The sequence below is a fragment of the Cavia porcellus genome, unplaced genomic scaffold, assembly GCF_034190915.1.
Source record: "Cavia porcellus strain 051 isolate PalLab524CR breed Dunkin Hartley unplaced genomic scaffold, mCavPor4.1 scaffold_23, whole genome shotgun sequence".
Taxonomy (NCBI): Eukaryota; Metazoa; Chordata; class Mammalia; order Rodentia; family Caviidae; genus Cavia; species Cavia porcellus.
The window spans coordinates 20020898-20037870 of NW_026947506.1; the positions used below are offsets into that span (position 1 = coordinate 20020898).

Below are 16973 nucleotides of genomic sequence, written 5' to 3' on the forward strand. Positions count from 1 at the left end.
TTACTCAGCAATTTGCTCACCTAGTTCTTTGTAGAATAGATGTTTGATATATGTAAACAGTACATGAGGTTATGTCATGAACTGCCTGGAACTTTAGGGGTCTCAGGGTTATAGGCTGGCAGCTGTTCTCATCATACAGTCAAAAGCATTGACTAAGTTCCTAATTACGTAGGAAGGAAAATGGATATTCATGAATAGTGGAAATATGAAAAAGGGTTCTAAGAAGGACCACCTTGTTCTACTTGTGGCTTCATTATAAAGGCACTGAGTTTCAGGAAAATTTTACAGCTGTAAATCTTGCACTTGTCATGCTGTTCTGCTCATCAGCCATGGGAAAATACTTTTGTCCACCAGTTAGAGCCACAAAAGGCTTAATACTATGAAAAGATGAAATGTGCTCACTGTGAGTTAGGTATCACATTTGACTATGACTGTGTAAAACCATTTTATATCTACCACCTGTGTTGCATGTTGGTGGCACTTGGTATTTACTGAACAAACTTATACCTGTTCCCTTCACAAATGTGTAGGTGATAGCAATACTACCTGCTGGATGACTTTTGCTACAATGTCCAGTCATTCCCATCACCAAAATTGTATAGGAAATTTACATGGGCAGCAGAGGTGTCTGACTTAAAACTGTGACCTGACATCTTGCGTTAGCTGAGCACAATCTCTTAGTCGCACTTCCCTTTCTCATCACAGAATAAACATCATGTACAACAGTTCTTAGCACAGCACTTAGAGCTAAAATGAGCACTTAGAGCTCTACTCTTTGCAAATTTACTTGGAAAGGTTGTTGTCATATGCTAAGGTTGACCTCTGTCCTGCCAACTGGAAAAGGATTGTCTTGGGAGCCATTCTTGTTGCCTGCAAGGTTTGGCATGACAAGGCTGTGTGGAACACAGACTTCTGCCAGATCCTCAAGAACCTTGCACTCAAAGACATGTGAGTTTACATTTTGGTGAATTTTCTAACCATGTTCCAGTTCACTTGTTCCCTTAAGGCATGCATTTTAAGAAATATATTTAAATATTACATTATATAGAAAATAAAAATCAGCTTAAAACTATTATACTCTGACCATCTACAGTATAAAAATTCATATTTTCCATCATGAATTTGTTTTAATGGATTATTATTATAATGGTACGCTTCATAAGTTGTAATTTTTTCTGGTGGTTTCAGACAAGTATTTTACAACCTTACCAGCAATACAACATATTACTGTGTATATCTTCATGTCTTTTTAAACAGCTTTCAGCTCCATTCCCTTCTTTAAGGGCTACCATGTCCGACTTTTAAAATAAATGTTTGATCACTGTTATATCCTTGGGGCTATAGGTTTAGTCAGTCACAAGTTGTATGTTTGCTTTAGCTGGTCTTTACAACAGAAAATATTCCAGACTCCTGTGCCTGCCTATCCCTGATTAGGAGTGTTGAATGTGTGTGTGTAGAAATCAGTGTGATGGGCTCTGATTTTATGTGTATGTAATGTGCAAAGGCAGCTGCATAATCACATAGCACAGGGCTGTTTCCAGTCATTTCTCTTTCCACAGCACTGAACTCACCCATGTGTGTGCATGTGCATATGTATGTGCTTGTGCATGTGTGTATATGCCCACACATGTACATTCTCTTCTGGTGAGGGGCAGCAGATACTGATCATCTTGGATTTTCCCAGCAAAGAAACATGAGTGTGAGGGCTCTGCCAGAGTTCTTGTCCCATAGGGGATTTAGTCTACCTAAGACTCTGTCTTTGACCTTTCTGTCTTCCAAAGTTTAAAATGAGTATCTTGTCACGGTCACAATTTGTTACCTGAGTAATAAGATGCCTTTCAACATAGTCTCATATGCTGAGACAGGGGAAAGGATTTCCTTACTCATTTAATGCAGTTTCTTTCCTTCCTTGCAATTTAGGATGAATGCTTGCTTGAAGAGTTTGCCCCTCAGAGAGCAGAATGGTGCATCTTTCCTTGGTGTCCCTCTACTTCCCCCTGAATATGTCTGCAAGCTTTTGAGAGCTAACATTAGCATACATTGATTCTTTTGTCTGCTCACTGTAGTGATGAATGTGTGTGAAGCATGAGTCACACAGATGCACTGATGGACACTGAAGAAAGAACCATGAGCCAGCAACAGGCAGTAATGAGTAGGCTATAACTTTTTCTTGTCTGCCCAAATGCAAAAGTGCTGGGATACAGAAATGATTCAAAATAGCCTGTTGGCACATGAGCGTTTTTCTTCCCAGTTAAGTAGCCTCCTTATATCTCAGAATTTACAGCACTCAGTAATAAGAACTGTGGGAGTAAGAAAACCCAAAATGTGTAATTGTAATTGTAAACAATAGAGGAAAAGAAAGTGCTCTAAAGGATACAACTGAAAGTGTGTTTAGGTGTGTAAGATAGATGACCATAGTTTTTGTTGGATCATTGAACACAACTGTTTGTAGTCTCACTATTTGAATGTCCACTTTGTATGCTTTAATTTTGAAGCTTGAATAACTATTTCTAAGATGACAATGTGTGATGTATTAACTAGTGTTTATTACTGTTTATTTTTTTGAAATTCTTTATTACTTGTACCCTTTTACTGTTTTGTTTTCTTTAAATAAAATTTTTTAAAAAAGAATTTACAGCAGTCCGTAGAAGCTCAAAATGACATTTTCAAAGATAGTCCATTGGACCAAAATTGACTGATGTTCATTTTTCTGTGTTCTTCCTCCACAGAAATCAACTGGAAAGGCATTACTTGTGTCTGCTTGAGTTTAATGTTAATGTGTCTGCCAGCATTTATGCCAAATACTACTTTGATCTTCGCTCTTTAGCAGATCACAGCAACATGTATTTTGTGTCTGCACCTCTCACCAAAGAAAGAGCACAGAAACTAGAGGTAAGGCTGTGCCTTCACTAAGTAGGATGTTCTGTGAGCCACTAATGCCAGCATCTGTGGCTGTATCATACAAAGCAGTTAAGGAAAACGGCAAGTGTTGAAATTAACACTTTCAAGAGTTTACTAAACCTTTAGTGTGTGTCACATTTTTCAGTTCTTTTATGGTTCATATAGAGATTCACATTATTATTTAAAAGTAGTTCTATCTTCTTTGATCGTAAATCAGAATACTTTAATCAAAATTCATCTGATCAAAATGGTTTTCCTTTTGAACCTCTACCTTTCTCCGTAGCCACACATGATTAACTACCCGGGCTTGTTTTCCTTATCATGTATACAAATACTGTTCACTTTATTATTTGTGCTTATTTTTTACCCAGTTTTAAAATTCATATCAGAATTCAGCTGTCCTACTTCAAACCCAAGGATTCAGTAGACAGACTCTTAGTGGCTAACATGCGAGTCCTATATTTAGGATATGTGATGTGCATGTGGAAATTGGAAGTACATGAGTTTTAAGGGAAGTGACAGCTTACATAGGCAAAATAATGCACATGGTTTGTGACTTTTGGTGATCCTACACCAAAACAATTTATACCTGAAAAGGATGCGTACATTCAAATGGTACTTTCTGTAGTGCATTGGTAGCACAGTAAGTCTCCAACTTACAAATATTTAAGTTGCCAATTTTCACAGATTATGAAGATTATTTCACAGGTGATTGCTTTTTCAGTGCGTTGCATTGTATATTTGTGTCCAATGACTATAAGATTCATTTTTTTGGACTTACAAATAAATCTGACTCAGGAATGTTCTCCCAGAACAGAAATCATTCTTAAACTGAGGACTTACTAATTTTGGAATATGTATTTTTCTCCTGAATTTAAAGAAGCATTCTTTGGTGCTACAGACCTCTCCTGCTCTACATTAAATTCATACCACCTTCCAACGAAATACCTTAGAATTTGTAAACTAATAATGGTCAGACAGCATTGGAATAGCTGGGTCAGTATTTACTGATCGTTTTTGCACATTAGGTTTATCACTTTTAATAAAGTTACACAATAAAAAATGGTGTTAGGAGCCTATCGTATCACAAAATCTTTGTCGCCTTTGGAAACTCCATTTGTAAAGACTGTAACTGAACAAACATCCCCTTACTTGGTAATTCAATCATCATTAAAGAATGTTAGTGAATTGGCAGGAAGTAGCATCCTCATAACCTGGCAGTGCAGGTCTCAAACACCCAAAGCATCAGTGACCATGAAGTAGCTAAAGTAAGTTTGTGTAACTAAACTTCTTTGATAAGATTATTTTTCTTTAAGGTTTCTGTCTTTTAAAATTTTTACCTCTATTCTGTGTGATGAACTTTCCTAGGCCATATGAAGATACTGCGAAAATGGTGGCCTGCGCCGAGTTGAAATAAGAAAATCTTCCACTGATGACAGTTTCATTGTGATTCGACAGTCTAAAGCCATCCTCTCTTAAAAGAGAGAGATGGGGGTTATGACATCTTAGCCCCTCGTTTACACAAGATGGACCACCTGTCTTGTAAAAAAAAAAATATGAAGTTAACAGTTTTACCAAAAGGAAAGACCTTGAATTTAAGAAACTCTTGGATAGTTATAGTTGTACCGCATAGGAAGAGACCTAGTCAAAGCAGCAACACACTTCCTTTCTTCAATTGATGTGAGCAGAGTTACTAGCACTGCAAAGCAGAAGCTCTTGGCTGACACAACCATTCGCTTACTTCACAGGCTAATGCCTGTGAGCTCTGCAAGGTTTTTGGATTAAGAGTATAAATTTAAGCTAGTTTAAAATTTTAATTAATTTTTAAAGTAGACTTTTAAAATAGTATCTGTATACTTTTTATGCCCCCTGCCACTATATAGCTGTGTAGGCTTTTAGGATTATTGTAATATTACTGTTAAAAAATGGGGAACCTTTTGTACCACATGGTGCTGAGAGAAAAAACCACATTCCTATCCATGTGTCAGGCAGTATGTCTATCACTGAGCCATTCACCCAGCCCCAAAATGGGAGTATTCACACTCATGAAATCATTTAGGAGTACACTACCATGTCATCAGTATTGAAGGTTCTTCCTTCCTGTGGTATCACTGAGTTCCTAGGCAGTAATGTCAGTCATTTTACACCAAAAAGCAGCTGGATACCACTTCCCATTCATGTTCATTACAAGCACTATTTAGCAGCCTCATGCCATGCCATGTCTGTGGTCATAAAGAAAAATCATCTTCTATTGGCTGTCTACTTTATCGGGTTCATACAGAATCTTGTGAGTTAAAAATGGTGCTGCTAATTTTTTGATGATTTCCTTGTTTTTAAATAAACATGTCAGAAGATATTTCTATAATGTGGACCAATATGATGGTTCAATAATCATTACAGATAGTAAAGTACACGGCGTCCCAAAAGTTTCAGAGTAGTATTAAGCCTTTGGCTATTATGTTTGTGCCTTTCAAGACATTGGAGCATGTATAAAAGCTGCAAACTTACAGATCATTATTCCAACATTTCAGTTTGGTGAGTTTAGAATATTATTCATTTATTCTAAATTTTTTCTAGTCTCTTAAAAAAAGGATAGAAAGCAGAACTGGAACAAAGTTAAAAGCTTAATTTTCACCTTTCCCAAGTTAATACTTCCAGATTATAATATATGATATAATGTTTTATACACGGTATCAAAGCTTAAAATGACACTAAGATTTTTGGGATGTTTTCTATTGCAAAGAGTTTCTCTCTTGTTTTTGAGGAGTTCTTTAAGCGCTCTGCACTATCTCTATTTTGAGTACCTAAATTTCTTGGTTCTTGATTTGGGAAAGGAGAGTATTAACAGCAATACTAGTTGACATGTTTCATAAGGGAATTGGACCCCAACAGCAGCACATGATATGAAAGTTTATTTTGAAACCTATCCTACATGCTACCCTGGCAATAGGGCTCCATTGGGAGCCCTGTTACTTACCACAGAAATTACACAAACCTTAGGAACATAATACAGGATTTAAGGACAGAGATTAAGTAATTTTAGACGACTTATAACAATGCTACCTCAGTATTAAAAATTAGTGTTTCTGCCTCATGAAATACATTTCTTTCCTTCTCAAATGCAGTCCAAGGAATCTTGCCTGCAACAAAACTCTTCTGGGTTAGGAATACTTAATCACAGTTGCACCACTACCTCACAGAATCTTAAGGATGGCCAGTTGCACCATTTTTAAAAGACACATAAATGACAAGTAATGACAGCATATGAAATACAACAATCTACCACCCCGAAATAAAATTATTTACAGAACTTCAAACTTAAGGATTTAACTATTACTTGCAGATGTTTTGGGAGGGAATCCTACAATTTATATTTATTTTTCATTTCCATGTCTATGTTTTTAAAAAGTAATAAATTATTTTGATTACAATATAGCTGGTATGTTCATTGTTACTTCTCTGTTCACATAACGTTATAGCTCTACAGAATTTAAAGGTTTTGTGTCATTCCTGTTGGGTTTGAAAGTATTCACCAAGAAACTTTAAAACTGATGTGATCCAGGCCTCTGGATAACTAATGTATTTCACTCATTCATCTGAGCATAATGCAGATAGTGTATCTGAGAGATGAAAGCACATAAGAAGATAAACTTAGGTAACACATACTTGAGAAATCACTGATTAAAACGTATTAGTTGAGGGCCGGGTGTTTAGCTCAGCAGCATAAGTGCTGCTTGGCAAACGCAAAGTCTTAAGTTCAATCTCTGTACCAAAAAAAAATTTATTTTAATTTTAAAAAACAAAGTATATTAGTTGAAATGAAATGGAACAATAGGTTTTGCCTATTAAAAGAAAGATTTAAAAAATGTTGGAGTGGTGGTGCACTCCTGTAATCCCAGAATTTAGGAGGCTGAAGTAGGAGGATTGTTGCAAGTTTGAGACCACCTAGTCTACAAAGTGAACTCAAGACCAGCCTGAACTACATAGCAAGACCTTGTCGCAAAACAACAACAACAAAAAAGATCAAGTAGAAGATTTAATTAGCTAATTCTTCCCAACCTGCAACCCAGTTTTTAAAAGCACAAAGACAGAGAAACAAACTACACCACCATGGAGCTCAGCTTCTGCACTATGCCCAACATTCCAACAAGCAGCAATGGCATAACTGTTGGCTTGTGCCTTTCACTCCACAGTGCAGATGCTGGAGGTTTGGGGTGGCAATTCTACCATCTCCTTTTATAGTTAAAATTAATTTTATCTGCCTGTTGCTGCATTTTTAAAATTTTATTCCTTACAATTTTTGTCAGACTGAAACAAATTTCTCAATGTTTGTGTGGGGTTTGCAGATATAGGAAGTATCAGGGACAACTGAGGCAGGTGAGGGCAGATGCATCATCAAAGACAAAAAGAGTTCAGTGCTGCTAACTCTCTGTACTGATGCACAGCATGGGGAAGACTGATATGGGAAGCTTCAGCACTTCCCTGGATGTGGTCAGCATTAGCCACAATTCAAGCAGTGACTTCAACTACTCTTACCTCACCAAAAAAGCTGCTCTGAAAAGCCATTATGCAGCTGTAGATCCTGAAAACAAGAACTTTCCATTTGAATTGAAATTGGAGAAGAACGAAGAAACAGACTCATCAAGGTACTACTTCCTTTAGAACATCAGTATTTAATCTGAGCAATACAATCATGGGACACGGAATCATTTAACTTTCTTAAAACATGTCTAATACTGGAGCTGCTCTTTTTATAGTACTATTGACATTTGTGTCAATATATTCACTATATTTTTTCATGTCCTTTCAAACACTGTCATTGAAGAATGGTCTTTATTACATAAAAAACTGGGGCATAAGACTTTTGCACTAGCTGGGTGGCCTAAGACTGCTGCCACTGGAGCCTCCCTTCAGCTAGGAACTCCTGGGATGCCCCAACACAATGTAGCCAGCATGCTTGGCCCACCCCTCCACAAGAACACCTGGGCCACCCTGGCAGGCCTGGGTCACCTAGGACTGCCAGTGCTGGGCCCACCCCTCATTGGGAATACCTGGGAGAACCTGAAAACCAATCCACCTCAGACTGCCGCCTGGGTCCCTCCAAGTAAAACCAGGGACACCCCAGCAGTCCTGGGTTGCTTAGGACTGCTGCTGCTGGGGCCACCCCTCCACAGAACACCTGGGACACCTGTGGCATGATTGACCACCTAGGACAGCCACGGTGGGCTGTTCCTTGGGGAATCCACCCACCACCTGGATCTAGTACTTCAGTTATCTTTGGATTCAACCCCTTCTCCAAGAATGTTGGACTACACTGAATTACTGTGATGGCTAGATGGGAGACTAGGGAACCCCTCACCCAAACAGAAGACCTCAGCAGGCTCTAGTCAGTGTGGTGAGTTTGCCCCTAAAATACAGGTCTGCAATAGGTAAATAGAAGCAGAAGTGAAAATCCTTCTAATTGTTAAGGCCTTGATGAACCTGGCAAGAGAGTGGGTAATCCCCTCCTTCACACAGAGAACATCAGGCAGGTTGAGGAGTGTGCCAATAAGGCCTCCAAAACTTGGAGAAAATTAAAAGAGCTTATGAGACCCCCAGTGACACAGTATGGCCTCAGCTGACACAAACACTATGGACAGGGAGAGCTGGTGACCTGCAACAACCTGAAGACATGGCAACAGCAGGAACTAAGAGTTGACCTACATCAATACTTTTAGGTTAGTCAGCCCAGATAGAATATAGGACTCACCCAACAGACCCTGTAGGAGGAATTCAGGTGACTGGCTCTCCTCTTCACTGTGGAACCCAGAAAGTGGTCAAACATCAACCACACAGTAGGACCCTAAAATTAACACTACCAACAGTTCAGACTGTTGGGATTCAAAGACCAAATATTTACCCAAAATGTGAAAATGACAAAGTGAAAAGACAAAATGCAATCTGAAACATCTAGTCCATCAGGAGCAAGTACAGATGACATTGAAATAGAGGACTTTAAAAGTCACACACCAGGAATCTCTGGAAAGATAGCAAATGAAGTAAAGAAAAAAAATCCATGAGGCTATAGAAGAAATCAAATTAGAAATAATGACTTACGTAAACACAGAAATAACAACCTTGTAAATAAGTTGCTCATTATAGCTAAAGAAAAAATAGATTAAAAAATACAAGAGCATGGGAAATTGATTGCAACTTTGAATGAACAATGCAAAAAACAAGTAAAATCTGTGAAACAAATTCAAAGAGATATCCAAGTAACAAAAAATTCTATTGAAAACTAACAAAACCATTTAAATGAAGCTGAGGATAGAACTTCAGACCTTGAACACAGGATCACAGATAGTGATCATACAAGGGTATAACTGATAAAAACAAAAAAGCAGCATGAAATGACAATCCAGCAGCTTCAAGATGATGCCAACAGAAACAACATAAGCTAATAGGCACCAGTGAAGGGCAGGAGTCAATGCAGAAGGCATAACTAAAATATTCACAGAAGGAATTGCAGGAAATTTCCCACACAAAGGGAAAAAAATCTGATGTCCAAATAAGTTAGGGATGCAGAATGCCAGTCACATCCAACATAAATCTATATGCAGACATACAATAATTAAGATCCAAGATGCACACCATAAAAACAGAATACTAAAAGCTGTTAGAGAAAAGACACAACTCACCTATCAACGAAAGCCTATTAGAATCACAGCAGACTTTTCCGCACAAACCTTCACCTTAAGAAGACCTTGGAGTGAAGTATTTCAGGCACTAAAAGAAAACAACGTTCAACCCAAACTGATGTACCCAGAAAAACTGTCCTTCAAACTTAGGTCAGAAACAAGATATTTCCATGACAAAGAACAACTGATGAAATTGATGTCCCCAAAACCAACCCTAGAAAGAGTCCTGAAAGACATACTAGATAGAGATAATAATGACCAAAATCTCAAGGACAACAAGAGAAAGAAAATAACACACTGGATAAGATATAAAAAGGGCAAATAAATATATGAAGAAATATTCCCCATCACTGGCCATTCGAGAAATGGAAATTAAAACAGCATTGAGATTTCATCTCACCCTGGAAAGAATGGTTGCCATCAAGAAAACAACTGATAACAAATGTTGTTGAGGATGTGGGGGAAAAGGGACACTTCTCCACTCTTGGTGGGGGTGAAGTCTGGTGCAACCACTGTGGCAATCAGTATGGAGGTTCCTCAAAAAACTAGGATTGGAAGTTCCATTCAATCCAGCTATTCCCTTGCTGGGCAGTTTCCCAGAAAAATTGAAAAGGTCATGTCACAGTGATACATGTGCACCCATGCTCACAGCAGCACGATCTGTGATAGCTAAATCTTGGAAACAACCAAAATTCCCATCAACAGCAGAGTGGATGAAAAAGATGTGGTATTTTCATACAATGGAATATTATTCAGCTATAAAAAAGATGATCTTGAGGCCTTTATAGGTAAATGTAGGCAATGTGAGGATACCCTCATTAGTGAAATAATCATGATTCACATTAGTAAATACCACATTATCTCTCTAGTATAAAAAATAAGAACTGACAGAATAATAGGATCCAAAAAGTATAATAAATATTGTAAAAGTAAAAGGGAAGGAAAGTGCTCTAAAGGATATAATGGTATGTATAGTATTTAAGACAGATGACCATCTTACTAAATATCTATTAGATAAATATCTATTAGATCATTGAACAGAAGACACTGCACTATCACTGTTTGAGTGCTTAGCCACTTTTTATGCTTTGATTTTATAACTTTAACAACTATTGTTAAGATGACAATATGTAATGTATCAACTAGTGATTTTATGATAATTTTTTTGAATTCTGTATTCTATTTTTTCTCATTTTTTATTTTGTTTTCTTAATTTTCTCTTGTTTCTTTAAATAAAAATTTTTAAACAGACATTTGGACTAAATCGAAAACAGCTTTTGGATCAATTACCATGCAGAACATGGGAGTTATGTCAAGCCTTCTCTTCATAGTGTAATATGAGTTACCCTGGATGATCCACACATTCATAAACATTGAAGACACAACTGGTTTGTGGTACCTGAATAGACCAGTATCTATATTTGGTTCTGCTAGTGCCACTACTATTCACTCTTCCTTTGTCACTGCTGGAAATTTTAGCAAACTTGGGATATGCTAGTGGCCTTTTCTTGTTGAGTATGTTCTTTCCGATGATTTGCAAAAAAATTTCAGATTCCTTATCCCATGAAAATTGCTTTAATATTAAATGGAACAATGAATGGCTCCTCCAGAGAAACAGCTTTCATATCTTACAATTGTATCAAAGCAATCACAGTTGATTCTATCACAATATGTCTTAGTTACTTTTCTTGTTGCTGACACAAAAATAACCAACACCCAAAATTAAAGGGGGAAAGCTTTATTTAGTTCATTTTGTAGAGGTCTCAATCAGTAATTGCCTGGATCCACAGAAGGATGGCACATGACAGAGGGGCAACCATTCATGTGTAAAAGACAACAAATGAGAGAGAGACAGATTGACAGACAGACAGACACAGGGACACAGAGACACAGAGACAGACAGAGAGAAAAAGACAGAGAGAGAGAGAGAGAAGACAGAGTCAGAGAGAGAGAGAGAGAGAGAGAGAGAGGACAAACCTCTTTCTGTCCCTTATAATGTGTACCGGTCATCCACCTAGGGTAGGTGTAGCATTCATACCCTTAACCCCAGCTTTGGAACATGAATTAATAAACTCTGGACTCAGGCACCTCTGAAAAGCCTGCCCCACCATAACTGCAACAACTGTTGGATGAACATCTAAACACAAATCATAAGACCATGCTATTTTATCTTCAGCCCACAAACCACTGTACCAGTTATGAAGTTTTCATGTGTTTCTCATCAGCCATTCACCCATCTATGAAAAACTGAAAGGCTGCAGCTCTAGGGGAATGACGACTGTGTCCAACATTTTTTTTATGTTTCTCATGTATCTGCTTGCTGCCCTTTTTGAATACTTGACCTTTTATGAACATGTTGAGTCAGAACTGCTTCACACACACTCTTCTCATAGGAAATTATGTTATTTTTCCAATTGTTCATTTGGTTCTGTTAGTGGCCATCACCCTGAAAGCATTATCAATTATTTTCTCAATCCCAAGTTCTGTAATGCACTTCTTATGTTCAGCAAAATACTTCAGTTAGTACCAGTAGACTCATTACAGTGGCTATCCTGGCATTTTCCAACTTGCTTACCATCAGTGTCCCAACTATTAAGGATATCTTTGGTTTACTGCTGTGTCTGTGGCTGTATAGACTTTTATTCTCCCATCATCCTTCTGTATTAAGTTGGTGAAGGACTTATAACATCTGAGCAGAAGACTGGGGCTCTGTTTTTCCTGTTAAATGGCATAGTCATGATGATCAGAAGCATGGCCTTGATTGTTATGGATTGTTCTGGAGGTAGTTATTAATTGGCAATACCCAAACTCAAGTAGCCCATGTGGAACCAGTGTTGTGTTTACTCTCAACTATTGTGAAACTTCACCTGTTTTCAGTTTCACCTCTGCCAAGTGCTGGCACATGGCAAGCAGTAAAATATTTTGACATTTTCAAAACTTTGTTCTACATGTTGGTTTTTAGCTTTATCTTGGAAGTTAGCCTCATGAGCACAAAAGGTACAAATATACAACTCAACATTGTTGTACTGCCTAAGAGTTGGCAGTAAATCTACATCTTCTCAACACTGTGTTTACCAAACATGAGTATAAACACTCAGAACAACATTTTGCCTGTCCTTTATAATGCTATGAAGTTTAGGAACAATTGTAGTATAATTACTATTTCATAACATCAAAGAAGAAACTAAAAATGTTTCTTAATTACTACATAAATATTGGTGAATAAGTAAAAAGAAAAAGTCTGCACCCCACCAGCCCAGCCACCCCCACCTCCTGGACCTAGCATTGCTGTTATCTTTGGCTCCCACTACTCCCCCCAGAACCTTGGACTGCAGTGGATTAACTGCACGGGGTTGATGGGAGACTCAGTATCCCCTCATCCAAACAGCAGACCTTAGCAGGCTCCCATCAGGGTAGTGAAATTACCCCTAAAATAGAGGTCTTCAGTGGGCAAATAGGAGACGTAGTGAAGCTCCCTCTAGCTGTATGACCTTGATGAACTTGGTAAGAGTGTGAGTTATTCCTTCCTCCACACAGAGAACATCAGGCAGGTTGAGGAGTGTGCCAAAAAGGCCTCTACCAACTTGGAAAAAATTAAATGGGATTATGAGACACCAAGGAACACAGCAGGGTCTCAGCCAAGACAAACTATAGACAGGGAGATCTGGTGACCTGGAGCAACTTGAACACATAGTAACCCCAGGAACTAAATAAGGGTTGACTTACATCAATTCCTAGGCTAGTCAGCCGAAGTAGAATGTAGGACTCCCCCAAGAGACCCTGTAGGACAAACTCAGATGACTGGCTCTCCTCTTCACTGTGGTACTCAACAAATGGACAAAAACAAACCACACAGCAGTACCCTAAAATTCACACTATCGACAGTTGAGACTGTTGGTATTGAAAGACCAAATATTAGCCCAAAAGATGAAAATGACAAAACAAAACAGCAAAATGCAATCTCAAACATCTAGTCCATCAGGAGCAAGTACAGTGACGCTGAAATAGAGGACTTTAAAAGTAATACACCAGAAATCTCTGAAAACATAGCAAGTGAAATAAAAAAACAAATCCACAGGGCTAGAGAAGAAATCAAATTACAAACAGCTTCTCATGTAAAGAAAGAAATAACAACCTTAGTAAAGGAGTTGCTCAGCACAGCTACACAAGAACTAGATTTTAAAAAGTACAGGAGCATGGGAAATTGATTGAAACATACAGAACAATATACAAAACAAACAGAATCTATGAAACAAATTCAAAGAGATATCCAAGAAACAAAAAATCTATTGAAAGCTGGAAAAACTGTTTAAATGAAGCTGAGGATAGACTTTCAGACCTTGAGGATAGGATTGCAGTTAGCAGTCATGAAAGGATAAAACTTTAAAATGCAGCATGAAATGACAATTCAGTAGCTTCAAGACAATGCCACAAAAAACAATATAAGACTAATAGGCATCAATGAAGATGCAGAAGCCAACACAAATGACATCGGTAAAATAATCACTGAATACCAAAAAATTTCCCAAATATGGGGAAAAAATCTGATATGCAGATACATGAGGCATACAGAATGCCAAACAGTCATAACCAACATAAATCTACACCCAGACATACAATAATTAAGATCCAAGATACACAGCATAAAAACAGAATACTAAAAGCTGTTAGAGAAAAGACACAACTCACCTATAAAGGAAAGCCTATTGGAATCATGGTAGGCTTTTTAACACAAACCTTCAAGTCAAGACTAACTGGGAGGGAGGTGTTTCAAGCCCTGAAAACAAAACAACTTTTAACCCAGATTGATGTACTCAGGTAAACTTTCTTTCATATTTAATGGAGAAACAAGATACTTCCATGACAAGGAACAACAGACAAAATTCATGTCCAAAAACCAACCCTAGAAAGAGTACTAAAAGACATACTAGATAGAGATAAAAATGACCACAATCTCCAGAAAAACAACAGAAAGAAATCACTAGGCAGGACAAGCAATTAAACAAGAGAGAAAAGCAGAAAACTAACAACAGGAACATAACATGACAAAGTTGAGCCACTACGTATGTTATATCCATCACTGTAAATGGCCTCAATTCACCTATCAAAAGAAAAAGGTTGACAGAATGGATCAAGAAACAGGATCCCATAATATGATATATACAAGACATACATCTGACTCAAAAAGAAACTGAATAGATTAAAAATCAAAAGATGAAAAACAGTATTTCATGCAACAGGAACACAGGAAAAAGCAGGGGTGGCTATTCTTTTTGCAGACAATGTGAACTTCAAACCTAAAATGATTAAAAGAGATAAAGAAGGTCACTATATACTTGTTAGTGAAAAAATTCAAGAGCAAGAACTAACAATTATAAATATATATGCACCAAATAAAGGAGCACCCAACTATATAAGGCAAATACTAATGGACATGAAAATCCAAATACACAAGAACACAATTGTAATAGGAGACCTTAATATCCCACTGTCACAAACAGATAGATCAAATGGACAAATGTCACCAAAGAAATAATAGAACTGAATTATACCTGTGAGCAAATGGACTGAGAAAATGTTTACAGAGTGTTCCACCCAACTACATCAGAAAATACATTCTTCTCAGCTGCGCATGGGACATTCTCCGAAATAGACCAAATATTAACCCATAAAACATCCTTAAGTAAATGCAAAGGGATTTAAATTATCTCATACGTATTATCTGACCATAGCACACTGAAACTGGAAATTAATGACAAAATAAATTGCAAAACTTACACAAATACATACAAATTAAGTAACAACTTTCTGAAAAAACTTTAGATTACAGGTTAAATTAAAAAAGAAATAAAACCATACTTACAATTCAATGAAAATGCAGATACAGCATATTGCAACCTGTGGGAGGCAAAGTAGTCATAAGAGGGAAACACATAGAAATAAACTGTCATATCAAGAAAATGGAACAGGTACAATAAACAACCTGATGCTACATCTCAAGCTGCTAAAAAAGGAAGAGCAAGTCAAACCAAAGCTCATAGAATAAAGGAAATTGTAAATATCAGAATAGAAATTAATGCAATTAAAACTAAAAAATACAAAGATTTAATGAATCAAAGAGCTGGCTTTTTTTTTATTTAAGGAGAAAAGAAAAGAAAGAAAAAAACAGTGAAGGGGTACAAGTTATACAGATTTACAGAAGAAAAAAATGCGCAGTAGGAAATCACTAGTTAATGGATTACATATTGCCATCTTAGAAATAATTGTTCGAGTCACAAAATTAAAGCTTGTAGAGTGGACATTCCAACAATGATACTGCAAACAGTTCTGTTCAATGATCCAATAAAACTCTGTGATATCATTTTCTATCTTATACATTTAAATATACATGCAGTTATATAGTTTAGAGCACTTTTTTTCCTCTCTTTTGTACCGTGACTATTACACATTTTGGGTTTCATTGCTCCCATGGTTCTTATTGCTTTTTTGGAAGAGAGTAGAACCAAATGTGACATAACAGAACAGAATCGGTCAAGTCAAAAGGGTGGACACAATAGATAATATAAAAACATAATACAAGGTGATCAACAATGGTTACCATAATGCCTCCCGCTATTTCTAATAGAATTGCCTATATCATTAGTTGTAATACAATTGAACAAAACAGTAAAGAATAAAACCGACAAAACCAAAACATTGGAGATATTGTAGGTCTTCAAAAGTAGATAAAAGTCAACGAGAATGGGCGTTATAATGAATCTCATTATCTTCTCAGCTGATGCCTAAACTTTCGAACCTGATACTATCCAGCAAAACAGAATAGAGAAACCTCAGTCAAAAACAAGATGGTGAGAGTAATACAGGGCTTCAAATCGAGATAATAGAAAGTCAAAGTGGGTTACTATATTATATCCTGCTATATTTTTCCCTTTAATTAAATGGATAAAAATAAAAAAGTAAATAATGGAGTGGAGATTGAGAAAAAAGAGGGCATAACAGCGAAACAGGGCAGATCAAAACATAACCATTTAAGCAGAATAGTGTTTCACCACCAGCTAATCCTGACCCCAAAATAGTTACCATATTGACTCCCTCCCTGAAGTCCTTGAGTACAACTTCATATACTGTAGCATTAAGTATATCAAAACAATGTAAAACCATTTAAGAGAATGACAGCATTATAGAGTATTTAGAATTGACTAACAGAAAATGAACAATGGTCTCTGTATAATCTCCTTGTCTTTAAAAGGTTTTTGCTTATACTATCGTACATAACAAAATCCAATAAGATACAACCTGTTTAGACCATTGGAGACAGAAGAACAAAAGCTAGATGAGACTTCAAAACAAGATGGTACTAAATCAGCATTACCTATTAAGATGTCATTTTCTCCA

General features: G+C 37.0%; 1 pseudogene; it reads left to right on the forward strand.

Annotated features, from left to right (window-relative positions):
• Positions 1-7347: 7347 nt before the first annotated feature.
• Positions 7348-12371, forward strand: LOC100725471 (sodium-coupled neutral amino acid symporter 2-like; annotated as a pseudogene).
• The last annotated feature ends 4602 nt before the right edge of the window (positions 12372-16973 follow it).